The sequence below is a fragment of the Balearica regulorum genome, chromosome 9 (genome assembly GCF_011004875.1).
Source record: "Balearica regulorum gibbericeps isolate bBalReg1 chromosome 9, bBalReg1.pri, whole genome shotgun sequence".
Classification (NCBI taxonomy): domain Eukaryota; kingdom Metazoa; phylum Chordata; class Aves; order Gruiformes; family Gruidae; genus Balearica; species Balearica regulorum.
In genome coordinates, this window is record NC_046192.1 from 7,810,205 (window position 1) to 7,824,775 (window position 14,571).

General features: G+C 40.6%; 1 protein-coding gene across 5 annotated transcripts in view; it reads left to right on the forward strand.

The window, feature by feature from the left end:
• The window catches only part of PXYLP1 (2-phosphoxylose phosphatase 1), a 113,603-nt gene that overhangs the window by 82,067 nt on the left and 16,965 nt on the right, over nt 1-14,571 (forward strand). The gene's annotated exons all lie outside the window — the stretch shown is intronic.

Sequence of the window (14,571 nt, forward strand, 5' to 3'; positions counted from 1 at the left end):
TGGTTGTAGCCAACGTGTGTAACTTTTTAAACTGTTTATAGTTGACTGGACAATGCCTTGATTTGAGTTTGTGCTGGGTTGAAGGAGATGACCTGCAGAGGTCCCTTCCAACCTAAATAGTTTATTCTGTAGCAGTAGATCAGGTGAATTATTAGCAAATTCTTTTTTTATTGTTTGATGTTTCAGGAGTGCTACCTTTACCAACTCCACAAAAGCTCACTGATCCAGTTCTCTGCCATTCCTTTTTTCATAGCTCTCTAACACTGAGTCAGGCTGCTTTACAGGTAACTGCAGACGTGTTTGTATTGGCATGTTCATCTTTTAAAGCCTAAAAAATTGTTCCTAGGGTTTTTCCCTAAGTTAGTTGTATACTGACCTGAACTGTGTTTTAATACCTCTAACATTGTTTTTAAATTCTGAAATTCACCTTAATTTGTTTGTAGAAATAGTCAAGAGAGAGAGTTTTATTCCTAATGTACAGCTGTTACATTCTTTGTAAATGTTAAATTTGGTTTGGTGATTCAGGGTTAGTTCAAGCAGGTGAAGTTGACACAGTATAAGCCCTCAATTCTCACAAGAATACGGCTGCTCTGCGTGGGGTTTGCATAGTGGCTCTGCTTGGGAGTTTCAGGATAACAGATTTCAGTGTTGTAGTGGCAGCTGTGTGGATCCCGTCCCCCCAGCCCCCGGCTGTCAGGGCTGCCTGGGAGATGTGCTTTGGGCAGCGCTGGGCAGCTTTGGGCTTTGCTGAGCGGTGGGCGAGCCGGGGGAGGCAGAGATTGCCCGTGTCTGATTCTGTCGTGCTCTGCTGCCCTGCTGCTGAGCTTTCCTCTCCTGGCTGACTGGGCCGTGGGAAGTCATTCTCATCCCTGAAAGGTTTTCTTTCTTTTCCATGTGCAATTTCTCAGCTGCTTGTCCCCTTGCTATAGGCTGCCTTCCTTTGGACTTTTTGCTTTTTTCATGTTTCACTGCAGAGATGATAGCATCAAACCAAAACCTGTGTGTCTTAAGCTAAGAAGGTAAAGACAGCCTTGTCAGCCTGCTTTGTTTTAGTACGAGCCCTTTGTTAATCTTTTGCTGACCACTCTGTCATTAGGCCAGTTTCCTGAGAATTCACAATCAATTCACACTGTACTAGCTTTATCCCTCTTACTTTACTTTTATCAGAGCTTCTAGGACAATGCTATCTGTTAATTGCAAATGGGTTCCTCGTACATTAGTTGTTTGCTGTCCTTTGGTTGAGATTTGTGTTCTGCATCTTTATCAGAGAAATTTTCTGACCCAAATCTCCCTTCCCTCCTTGTTCAGAGAGCAAACACGGAGTCTCAGCTGGAAAGCACCAGGAAAGCTATCTTAATATCAGTGGGTGTGATGCAGTTGTGTTCCACTCCCCCCCCGTAAACAGGCCATGTACAGTCTTCAGGAAAGTGTGGACGACTACTTAAACTTTCGATTTGATGATAGGTTTGTTTTTCTGAGCTGTGTTGTGTGCCTGCCTTAATCCCCACTGTCCTGCTGCAAAATGAGTTGAAAACCCTCGGTTTTATGGATGTGCTAGTTCTCCTGTATGTATCTGTTTCAGATATACCTAATATTCTTCAGATAGCTGGTGTTCCTGTTTTTTCTTAGTCCTCTTAATTTTCCTCTTGCAATTTATCTTCCAGGCAGTTTTGTTCTTTTATCTGTGCTTTTGCTGGGCTTTCATTGCTGAAACAATAGAGTGTCTCCTCATTTGACTGTGAAGGTTTTTGAAACATTTATTGTGCGTTCTTGGGCTTGTGTGATTATTAAGGTTTCTTAAGCTGTACTGATTTTGAAGATTTTAACGCCTGCAGGCAGTTTTTTATTGCTTGCCTTTTTTTTTTTTTAAATAAGAGTAATCCCCCTTCCTGAAGTTACTTCCCTTGTAAATTTTCAAAACTCACTGAGAGATAGGCAGTGCTTGCACATGCTAAATGGCATTGTGGTTTATTTGTTAATGAGTCTAAGCAGTGTGTATTTAAAAGACTGAGGCTTTTGTGGACTTGCTGCAGTGAAATAAGAAGTCTTGGAAAGTGGAAGTGATCTCCCTTTATGATTTTTTTTGTGTGCGATGGTTGGATTAAAAGAGCTGGAAACCCTAGGTACGTGGTGTAATTTTGGGTTTACCAACTGTGCACATTAATACTGGATGAAGACAAGAAACAAGATTCACCATCTTCCTCTAAGCTGGTTTATGGCAAGTGTCCTAAAGATATCAATAATTTTTTGATCCAGAGAACACTGTTCTGAATTTCTGAGATTAATGACTACGTCTGTCATTGCAGGCTTCCCCAGCACAAGAATCTGTCAGGCTCTGCTGTGTTAAATATGTTGTTTTGGGGTTTGCTGCAAGCAAATCCATGGCAGCTTTCTGTGCCCTGGTGACAAGGACAAACAAGTGAGCTGGCTTGGCTTGGGTAAGCAGTGGCATATGGTGTTGAGATCACTTCCCTGAGCAGGTCAGTTCGTGGATGGGAAACAGTCGGGATTAGATGTGAAACAGAAAGGTGCTAATTTAATGCAGTAGTTAAAATATTGATTTGAATTTGTAAGGCGCTTTATCTTGGAAGGACACTGGTGTAGAGAAGTGCCAGCTGTCTGTGGATTGCGTTCGACTGCCGACATTAACATATTAAACAGTTTGTGTCCGTCCTGTGCCTTTGTAGAGCCTCTGGCTGATCTGTGGGTTTTCCTGCCTTTAGGGCTGTAGTCCTTTGAGAGAAGGGGAGATTACTGTGTGCGACCAGGTGTGCAGACACAGGTACTGCTGAGAAGTGCAGAGAGCAGCGCTGTTGAGAGGTGACAGAAAGGTGTTTTTACCACGGAGCAGATGTACAGGAGTTGTTGCAGCCCAGACAGCTGCTGACTTGGTGTTCTGAAACCAGGGGGGAAACGCTTGCAGAGGTGTAATGGGCAGGGCAAAGGTGTGCTTTTAAGTTCCTTCTATTTCTTTGGGTTTATCTATGTATTTTGTGATTTTTGTTTCAACAGCTGGATGTTCTAGTACATGCCCTAATAAAAGTTGACTTGAATTTCAGAAGCCATCCTGAGTATTTTGGGCTGCTGTCTGAGGAGAGCCCTAAGGGAAAGAGGCAAGGACATGCACTTGAAGCTCTAGATGACTATGTGCTCCTTTCATTTGGTCTTTGAAAGGGGGGGGAAAACATTTTATCTAGGATGATCGAAAACAGTTGTGCACACTTCCTCTTCATATCCATTTGAGGAGCCAGAGCTTAGTAGCAAGAGTTAGTGAATTCCTTAAAGAACAAGCGCAGGGGAGCATGCACATTTCAGCAGCAGGGAGCCCTTGTCAAAGATGTGAAGTGTTACTGCCAGATTGCTAGATAACAACACAGGGGCAACTGTTGAACTGCCTTGAACTGTACTGTATGGGGCATATGTCTGTATCATTCTCAGCTGCTGTAGATGAAAAGTTCACTGAAGCCAGGGGATTTGCAGTCCATGTTCCTAAGAAAATACTGTTTGAACTATGTTGAACACTTAGTGTAGTTGGCCTCTACGTTTGTGTTCAGTTCACATGTGAAATCTGCCAAGTGTCTTTTTTTTTCAGTCATGATGTAATCACTGCTGCACAGCTTTCCACTCCAGTATTTGTGAGATCCAAAAAATATGCAGGACAAAAAGAAAAAACAAAGGTCATCACCCACAGGCAAATTATGGCAGTAGCATTCGGTATATTTTGTCCTGCAGCTACCTTTTTCATGCTGACCTTTATTTTGAGACAATACTATGGAAATGGGAAGAGTTGCCAACAGTTTCTGAACACAGCCGATAAAAGCTGTTTTGAAAATCTGTTCCAGGACAATTCAGCTGGATTAGTTCATCTACCAGTTGCTGAGTTCTGTAGATCGAAGCAGGACAGAGCTTTAAAATCTTACTGTAGTGCTCACAGATCTTGTTAGATAAGTAACAATGGCTGGATCTACTGTATTTATAAAAGTTATGCCATCAGGCCATAAACCCCCCCCACACGTAGTCTTTGTATAGTTAAGCCTTGTTAGGTAGCCTTCAGGGCACTGATTTGGTATCGTCAAAGTCATCTCACAGCCTGATGAGACGTGGCAGCTATGCAGATACATCGGTAGGAATGACTTCATTTATAGCATCATGGTGCAGTTCGTGTAACACTCCTCATTTTGAATCCTAACGAGCCTGTGGTAGGCAAGGGACCAGCATAATTGCGTCATCTTAAGCAGTGATGGGGCTTTTTTTTTATCTTATCTTAAATTCGGGACAGGGTGGTGGCGTGTTGTGTGGAGCTACTGGGCACCAAAGCCAGCTCAGGTTGGGTCACTGCTGCACTTGCACTGCTTCTTGTAAGGCTTGTCCTCCCTTGGCTCAGGTGGTTCCTGCTATAGTAATTCCTATAACATGCAAATCAAACCCTGGGTTTCAACAATTTAAAGGTATTTCCAGTACAATCTCCATCCCTGGTCCCTTTGAACCAAACCACCAGGTCTCCTCCCCTGGCCCCTGCTCTGTCTTGGAGTTGTCCACAGCCAAAACCAGCACAGGAATGCATTTAATTGATGGAAATAGAAATCTTTTCCATGTTAAACAATGTAGTGTAGAATAATGTATAGAGAGTAATTTTCCACTTCAGGAGCAGAAGTGGAAAATGACTGTCTCCTCTGGAACTTGAAAAGGCTCAGACTTGCAGTTAGCATTGCTGTGTTACTGCTGTCAGGCTGAAAGTCCTGGAAGCTATTTAATCAGTGCCATATGCCCTTCTGAATTGTCAACTGAAAAACAATTGCGGGGGGGGACTCCTAAAACTATAAAGCTCTCTTTAGAGCCACATCTGGACTCAATAAATGCAAACACCCATTGTGTAATTTAATGTGTCTGGTTAAATTTGGTCTCAAAAACATAACACTATGAGGCCTGCCATGTTGTGCTTTGGTGCAAAAAAGATTTTCTTAATATATTTATTTTCCTTGTGTAAGTCAGCTTGGGACCCCGTAAAAAATCAGCAAAGCATGCAGCTAATGCAACTGGAAATAAGAAACTTGTTTTCAGAAATCCCTGTGTGAGTTGTTTAATGCTGGTACAGCTACCATGCATGGTGGTCATGTGTAGTTCTTCTACTTATTTTTGAACATGAACACACAGACGAGGCAATCTGGCCTTTCCCCTGTGTCTGATAAGGAATAAGGCCCTGGGTCAATACCTGCTAGTCATGGCTCCGTGGGCAAAAGGCTTGTCCCGAGATGAGGAAAAGCTTTAAAGAAGTTCCCAACTTGTGATCCAGAAAATAGGGTTTGATCCACTCCAGGAAAGCAGTAGGGGATTTGGCTATTTCTGACCAAGTCTGTGAAAAACAGCTAAAAAAAGCAGCCAGTTTACAGTAGTTCTCAATTGTCTATACGGAGATTTGCATCTCCAGTGGAGAACTTTAGGCATCTGAAAACCAAGGCGGCTGAAAACTCAGCTAGTGTTAGACTGAAGAATAAGCCTTTGGTTGCATTTATGCAATAAAATGACACCTATATTGATTAGTAAAGATGCACGTACAATTTGCAGCTGCAATCACATTATGGTTGTTCTGGGGAGAAAGAAGGGATTCTGTTGGGAAAGCTCATACTGGGACATATCTATAAACCTCTGTTTTGTTCAAATGAAATTTGGCTTATCTTGTATTTGAGCTTGCACATGGCAGGAGACCACTGTGAAGTCTTTAGGTTTTTTTTCTCTCTATAGAGTACTATAAACAAGGTTTTCTTAAAACCAGTCACATTAAAAAAACAACACACTTTAGAGCTCACATACGTTCTCCCTCAATCAGATCTGGCTTCTGCCAGCTTAGCTGAGGTACATCTGCAACCTCCTAGCCCTCCTGAGTTTCCATTTTCTGTCAGTAAACCTGTGACATACAGGGTGCTCCTGAAAACTTATTTTTCCTACACTTTAAACAGAGAAACAGCATTTTTCTTAGTTACATAATCAAAAGTGGCTCGGACTTCTAGGGGGAAAATTGCCCTGTAGTACAGAGAAGTCACTGCAAAAAAAAAAAAAAATTAATCAAAGCATAAGGAACTGGAAAAAATAATGGAAAAGAAAAAACTTTAGGTAGCATTTCTTTAAATTTCTTATTTCCAGTAGATATGTCCATCTCAGCCTTGGACAGGTGATTTTCCTCAGTTTACAAAGAGTATCAGAGAAAATGTAGCAAGCAAACCAAAAAGAATGTTTGTTTTATTTTCACTGTGACCTGAATAATAGTGAGTTGCTATAGCTGCTGGTCTTGTTAGTTTTATTGTCTGCTGCAATTTTTCCTCTAATGATGTCATTTACAATCTCTGAAAGATAGCTGAAATGCCTTTAAGTATTTATTGACAGCAAATGTGGCTTGGGGTGATGTTTTGTAGTGGTCAACTTGACGATGATAACTTAATGCTGAAATTGAGTAACGTCAGCGCAGTAATAACGTGCTCACTCTGGTGGGCAATGCAGAATCGTGCAAGCTGCCGTCTAGGTTTTGCTGTTCTGGGGTGCGTGCTGTGCTTGGTTAGCGAGGCTCTGCCCAAACGAGGACTGTCATTGACTGCTGCTTGAGGCGTGGGTAATTAAAACAAGAAGCCAGGCTTCAGATGTGGTTTTGGTGAACAGTCATTACCTATGTACCCTAATTTGAATGACAGTGCTCCTCTCACAGATAAAATGTTATACTGGTATATGATGGTTGTAAAAATGGTTTCATGCAGCATGAGTGACAGTGGGCTGAGCTTCCATGCCAGGGGCTGCAGAAAGCTTTTTGGCTGAAGAGCAGTTGAGGCAATGCTGTAGTTCTCTCTTCGGCCATGACAAAACAATATCTCTATATCCTAAATCTTAATTCCAATTTCCCATGAGTATTTTTCCAGCTGGAGGTGAGTGGTTCCCATGGTGCCCTTCCTGCTCCCATCCCCACCGTGTTTGGGGTTGAAGACTGACTGTGGCTCCAGGTGGAGGGAGGGCACGAGGGAACTGGTGTTTTGGGCTCTGTAATGATTGGACCTGCAAGAACAAAAGAAAAGGGAAATCCGCCTCTTTATTAAATCACAAGAAATAATTTGGGAAGGAAATGGGACTATAACTTCTGTGGTGTCACTTTGAAACAGAAGATGTAGTTTAAGGAACATGAGGAAATACAAACATAGCACTAAAGAACAGACTTCTAAAAGCAGCCCTTTTCTAATATTGACCCGAGTAATGCAGAAATGTACCCTACAAGGATCGGTGCATCAAGATGGAAAAAAAAGAACCGCAACTTTGTGAATTTAATCTGTTTCTCTTGGAAGGTTAATGTTTACATGTAAGAATTCAAAATATCATGTTCTGTTCTACAACTCTGCTGCAGCATTCCTTGTTGTCTTCAAAAGTAATTGATATTTTTGCTGTAGGAAGGGAGATGTCTAGTTTTACCCAATCGGATCAATAGAACTATTCTAGTTGGATTTAACTTATGGTGTCAAAATATATTGTAACAAAGGCTATTACAGAAATCTTGGTTCTGCAGTATGAAGTGCATGTATTCAAGGCTGCCATAGCAATAATTTTTCAGCATTTTTGATTAGAAGCACTTGAAAAGCTTGAAAAGAATGTTTATTCAATGATATCTGTTGCTTGGTTACTACACTTAAAAATACTTTTCCTGAATAGTTTTTAAAATCTGTTTCAAAACTTGAAACATAGAGTTCTGGCAAAAGGATTGTACTTTAAGTCAGCAGACTCATTGAAAATTCTCTAAGTTACTATGATCTCTCTTAGAGAAGTAAGAACAGCAGCAGCAATCCAGAAACTGAATGTATGTCAAATAGGTGTATGTGTCTGGGCACATCACAGTCCGTACATCACCACTAGTGCTGAACATTTGCAGATTCTTGGAAACTCTGAGGAAGGGATCTGTAGCCTCTGGTCACTGTTTGCTCCATTTGCCTGCTCAGTGGACACCACGAGGTTGGAAATTCCTGACGGCTTCTGTAATGAGGTCGATGAATCTGTACTTTGGGTCATCCATTTTCAGCCCTTTGGTTTGATAGAGGTTTTAAGTGTACAAGGAGGGAAGTGTTTGCTTCTGCTCCAGCTACAGTTCCAATCTGAAAGCTGTACCTACATGACCTGGAAACATACTCTCGCTAGGTTGAAGTGTTGTGGAGAAATTACACTCCAAGGAACCTTCTTTAGCTTCTCGGGGATTTGTCAAGGCAGAACTTTCTGTTGTTGCTATCCTAGGTTAAATTTAGGTGTGTGTCCCCTCAGACCTCGTTGTTCTTTCTGTTACCCACCTCCCCCATAGCTCCCTTCACTCTTTGTGCTTTGGAGAGGTGTGCAGAGAAGTTAGCAGCAATATGGGAAGAAAACCTTGGAGCCTGCCCTGCAGTAGAAAGGGCGGCAGTGGCATGGGGAGCATTCTGTAGGGAACACATCCCTGCTTCAGGGGCTCTGCTCCTCTTGCTCCTGGACAGGCAGAAGACACAGCAGGAGTGGGGAAAATGGAAGGGCAGATGCCTGGCGAAGCAAGGATGTGGTGAGAGAAGTAGGTTCAGATGTGGATGGTTAAGGGGTGGAGGCTGTAGAGATACTGAGGACTGTCCTTCTTCATCAGTTCAGTGTGGACAGATTTTATATAAATATAAAATTTGTCATCAGGTTCTGTAGGGCAAGTGGTTTGATTTAAAATAAAAATTACTGGGGACTTTTTGTTTAATTAAACTGCACATTCTTAGTAAAGTAAAAGACTGAAAGTTTAAGACAAACTTATGTTAAAGTTTATCTCCATTGATATTTTATATAAATATAAAATCTGAAGCTTAGAAGCTTATGTTCACAGGCTTAGAAAGCCTTTTAAAAGATATGTATGGTTGTTTTTCTTAATAGCACTTATTAGTTTGACCAGTGTGAGACTAATAAGCCTTTTTGTTTGTGTGATTACTCAGCATTCAAATACAGCATGTTAGCGATTGTGGCAATTGTGCATTATGGATGAAGGCCCTCGCTTCATAGAGCTCTTACCTTTGAGACTTGCAAAGCCTTTATTTAGCTGTACAAAAGAATAAAATGAGAAAGGTGGATTGTGTGTCACACAGGCGTCTTTCTTTGAACTTCATTGATGTCCAAATACGCGTTTGTAATCCCAGGCAGAGCTCCTAAAGTGACCCTAGGGATGTGCTGCTCCAACGGGAGCCCGGGGTGGCAGGGCTGGAACCCCGGGGCAGCAGGATGTCAGAGCTCCTCAGCGCTGTGCCCAGGCTGCCTCTCTTCCAAATGGACAGCGTCCACCTTCGGTGTTGCACTGTGTGCTCTTCAGCCCACATGCACCTTATCTACTTTTTCCAGACTGTTTTTCTTTCTGCACACATCTTCACCTTTTTCCCCCATCTCATTTGTTTTGAAGCATTCCCGCCTCCTTCTGGTTCTTCCCTATGCTTCTCCTTTTCCAGCTTCCATTTTTTTCAGAGAGAGAGCAAGTAGAAGTCTACATTCGTCATCAGAATTTCAGAAGCCTGAGTGTTCTCCTCTGTGCTAGGCAGCCTTGTTAATGCACTGCTAGGAGCAGAAAGGGAAGGGGGGTAAAAAAAAAGGTGGAAGAGGAATAAATAACTTTTTGTGCTCTCTGACATGCGCATTTGCTTTTCTTTACCCGCTAGCATAAGGTTACCTACAGTGGTTTGGGGTTTTTTTTTTTCTGCATTTTTGCTGTGTGGCTTCATTTCCATGTGACCATTTTAAATAGCATGTTTGCATGGGGCTGAAAGAACCTTCTGTTTTATAAAAGATGAAAACTTCAGGTCCCTGTTTAATCAGAAAATTAGACTAACATGGCTACTTGTGCTGCTGCTGCTCAGACTGGTTGGAACTACCAGGGAAGACAGAAATGGAAAATGGTTTTGTTGCCTGTCTTTCTGGTTTCAGGTAAACATTAGTGATTTTATTAATGGATAAATCTTTTTCTTCTTGGTAAAGAATGGTGATAACTTTTGTTTTCCAAGCTGAAACTAGGACTGCAGGAGGGAGAGGAACTGGTAATGGAGTGATTTCACATTTAATTTGGTGTTTCTTCTACATGAACTGCACTTTGCTTTGTGTTTGTTTTTCTGCTTAACTGAATTCTGTCACATTCATGTCAGTTTTGTAGCTGTAATTCATATCAGACTGGTTCTCTGCTTGGGCTTCTGAGTACAATAGTTGATTTGATAAACTTGACGTTCTTCCAGAGGGCATTAGTTGCTATGTAGTAATTGTTGCAGTCATTATACTGAAAGCACTTCTGAATGATCGTCTCTCTCACTTAGAAACAACTTGTCTAATATTTGTCTTTTTGGTACATTTTGTGGCATTTGAAGTGTATGGAAGTCAGACAAATTAGTTTCTTGCTCTTTAAATAGGTCATACTTAATGTACACTGAGAATAAAACGGTAAGTCATAATGTTTCAGACACCATTGGTTTTGTTCATAAAGACATTTCTTAGTCAAACTGTTAACTTTGTTTTAAAATTTCGTCTTCGGGTTCCGTGGTTTGATTTTAAATTAAAAATTACTGGAGGGCTTTTGTTTAATTAAACTTAGTGTCAGAGTTTGGATTTTATTTCATCTGAATTTCATCGACTTAATTGTGTCTCACTTGGAGCTGCAAAAATTCCTGGAGTCATCCCACAGCAGTATTTCAGTATTCCACAGTGTGACCAGTGCCCCTCTGTCTCTCACAGGACTGTGTTTGCTGTTTGTCTTCCCTTTGTCTGATACCAGCCCATGTGTTTAGTTTTACTTTGTGTTTCAAACAATTTTAACTTGGTGGGACACTGAGCAGAGTTGCCTTGATGTCTCTTTCCTTTTATTGTTTCTATAAGCTTTCTACTTTTTTCCCTAGATATAACTTTTTCAAAATGAATGGGACAAAGTAGTTTCTATGTAGCTTCTTTAATTTTAAAAGTAAGTTTATGAATATTGGGAAATTATATTTTCTTTCCCTTTTTGTTGTCAAACTACTTCTATAATAATATGTATCTATTCTTGTTAGTTTTAGTGTTGGCAAAGTTTCCAGTTAGATCCCCGAATATGTTTCAGATATATTTGATTAACTGTCTTGGCTGTGGGAAATGCACATCAAAATCATCTGTTTCATTTCTGGTTTACGTTGTTGTACTCCTGTCATAGTAAAACAGGAGCTTTGAAAGGCACTGCAGTGTAAAAGTCCTGTTCAGAAACACCCTTAAAGATTAAGTATGACTGTATATGCGCTGGCAGACTTCTGTTTTGGGCAAGTGCATGTTACTGTGATCTAATAGAACAAGTCATATAAAATAGTGCTAAGCCTTAAAAAGTTGTGTGAAAACTACATAATAGAATTCTGATCTTATAATGATTTACAGCTGAAAGAGCAGAACAGAGTTTGGAAAAAAAAAGAGAGGAATGTCAACTTCATATGAGGGATTTCTTTTACATTTTTCCTTTTTTTTCTTTCTCTTCCCCCCCCCCCCCCCCCTTTATTTCTCTGAGCTGCTGGTTACATATGGAGCAGAAACCCTACTTGGGAGACAGAGGCAGGATTGACACTGCAGCAGAGGACTTTCAGTAGTGAAATACTTGGATACAGAGAAACAGTCAGCTCTTCAAAGAGCTTTAAATAACTGCTCTGTGTGGTATAAGGGGTGCCAACATGGGGGAACAAATTGAGCCTTCCATGCAGTATGGAGCTGGAGAGGATAAGGATGCATGCAGAGAAGGACTCGGCAGCTAGGGAGCAGGATAAATGAAGGAGACAGCAAGGGACCATGAAGCCCAAGGACTTAAAATGAAAAGGGAGGGAGAAAGGAGAAAAGGTCTTAAATATGTGAGGCACTAATGATGTCCAGGGAATGGCGGAAGATGAAAAAACAATGGAGAGACAACTGAGACTTCAGCTGTAGTATGGAAAATACCTCTGTCGTCATTTGGACTGTGCAGAGATACGATGAGGGGCTGCATTACTTGGGGTCCTCATCCCAACACATGGAAACTGCAGGATTGTCACAGCTTGTGAGGAACTTCAGCGAGGGGAGAGGGGAGCAGCCTTGCTGGGTGGCTCTTCAGCATCACCGTGCTGATAAGGCTGAGCAAACAGAGGGCAGCTTTCCAACTGGAATTTGTCTCTCCTTGGTCTTGTTTCCCTCCTCTTCTGAAATACTTGCTATTTTTATGTGTGTATGTTGGGTGGAAATTTCCAGTAGATTGCCTAGACTGGTGCCCAGATCATACGATTTTTTTCCTTTTTCTGTTTAACATAGTTAAATAGAAGACCCAGGTATTTGCATAGGTAGTTTGTTTGAATTTTTTTTAATTATTTTTTCCTCCAATGTGTACTATTTCAAGCGTTCTAAAAGTAAGCACTACTTGTTATGACAGTGCTTATTTAGGCAATAATTTTCTTGATTATTTTCTTGATAATTTTCTGTGTCAAACCTACAAACAATTTGAATCATATAAGTTGAATTACAGAATGGTTTCTGTTGGAAAGGACCTTTTAAAGATAATCTAGTCCAACTCCCCTGCCATGGGCAGAGACATTTTTCACTTGATTAGGTTGCTCAGACATGTTCAGAAATCCAGACAGCATGGCTTTGCCCCAGGTGGGTTCAAAGTTAGGAGCTCCTTTAGCCCAGTCCCCATCTGAGATGCTTGGACGTGGACAGGGTGGTAGGAGTTTACTGGGGAAGTGCTGTCCCCCTTCTTCTCTGCCATAAGCCAAGCTCATGTACTATACAGTAAGGGCAATATTTACCAGCTATTACTAAGTAATTAATAAATGTATTTAGCAGCAGCACTTAGAATAGGATAGATTTAAGAAACTTTTAATTTTTTAAAAAAATAATGACATGAACTATTGTTATTCCCAGTCTCTGAGTCCATTTCCAGTTCACAGAATAGTCTTATGTTACACCCATAACTGCTGTGTTAAGAGTCTCCTTTAAGGGTGTTCTGTCAGTGGCTTTTTAAACTTCAAACATATAATCTGATAATCCTGTAGGTCCTATTTTTAACATTGAATTTTATTTTTAATATTTTAAATAGAGTAGATTCTTCTCTTTAAGATTTAGTGCTTTTCCTTATTCTTAAATTTGTCTGACAGTGTTAAAATATTTATTCAACTGGTTTGATTAGAAATGAGACTTGCTATCTGCAAATGAAATATTTAGTCCCATGAATTGTAGGTACTTGATGTTAATAAGGTAATGTACACATCGACTGCTGTAGTTAACAGTCTCAGTGCAAAAATGTGATCTGTTCAGTCTTTTGTAGTTAAAACTGCCTTGAATAAAAAATTAGGTTCCTTATTTTGCTTTTAAATCTCACAACTAAATTTTAGCACTGTAGTTCGTAGCTGTTGCTATTGGGGTACGGCTTTCCCTGTCTTCTGAAATGCTCCTGGGTCAAAGCCAAATTGAGTTACAAGACCTCTATGAGTACTTAAGCAAACTCTGTATGTTTTTATGACATTAAGTGAGCAGTAGTAATGTTGTGGGTTGCTCTAGAGAAAATTTGTTAACAGAAAGCTGAAAATTGTTGCTCCTAACCTTTTCTGGCCAGGAAACTTGACCAATATAACAACTGCTGTAATTTCCTATTTATACTTTTTAGGCAACTACTGTCTGGCAATGCTGATTATTTGCAGAATCCAGCAACTGTTGTAACCCATTCTTAGGTTTGGGATTTATAGCCCAAATGCAAATTTGCTGCAAGCCCCCTTCAACCCAGAGTTATCAACTTCTGAGAGATACGGCCAAGACTCTGTGTTACTGCTAGTGTTTTCTGGTCAGTGGTTTGCAGTGTCTCACAGTAATCTGAGTCTGCACATGGAAGGAGCTGAAAAATGAATCTGATAGATGAATGCTGGAATGGCAGCTGAGCTCTGCAGTTTAAGTGGCCAAAGTAAAAATTACAGTTTAATATTCTCGCCAAGCACAGTCCTGTGGGCAGTCATATGCAAAATCTGAAACAGCTTCAGGAAAATTTTAAAGTGGCTGCACTTTGTGGGTGTTAGCCAGGGTATGGAACATGCTTGAATTCTGGTTTTGGCAGGCAAAGAGAAACCACATAAAAATATTTAGACTAGTGCATTGTAGTGTAAGAATGAAGAGTCTGTCTTATATGAATGGCTACGTGCTCCTAAATCTTTGTGTGTTTCACTTCAGTTTGCTGTCTTCATTCGTTTTCTTTGTCCGCACAACTCTCTATTGCCAAACAAATTCACCCCTAAAATTAGGATTGGGAGTCAAGATGCAACTGAGGAACTGAACCAGAAGAATAAGTAAAATTCTGCTTTGAAATTTATTCTCTCGTCTTTTTTTCCTCTAACCACAGAAGACTAATAGGGGTAAAAATATGAACACTTTTCCTCCTCATTTTCACCTCTAAATCTACCCCTGTCAAATACCAGCAGTTACTAACAGAAAAAAAAGTGGGCATTTGTTATTACAGGTGTAGTCTTGTAAGGTTCATAAATTAACTAGTGCTTTCAAAGCTCAAGACAAGGTAAAAAGACATTGTCAGTGCAACTCAGATATGCTTCA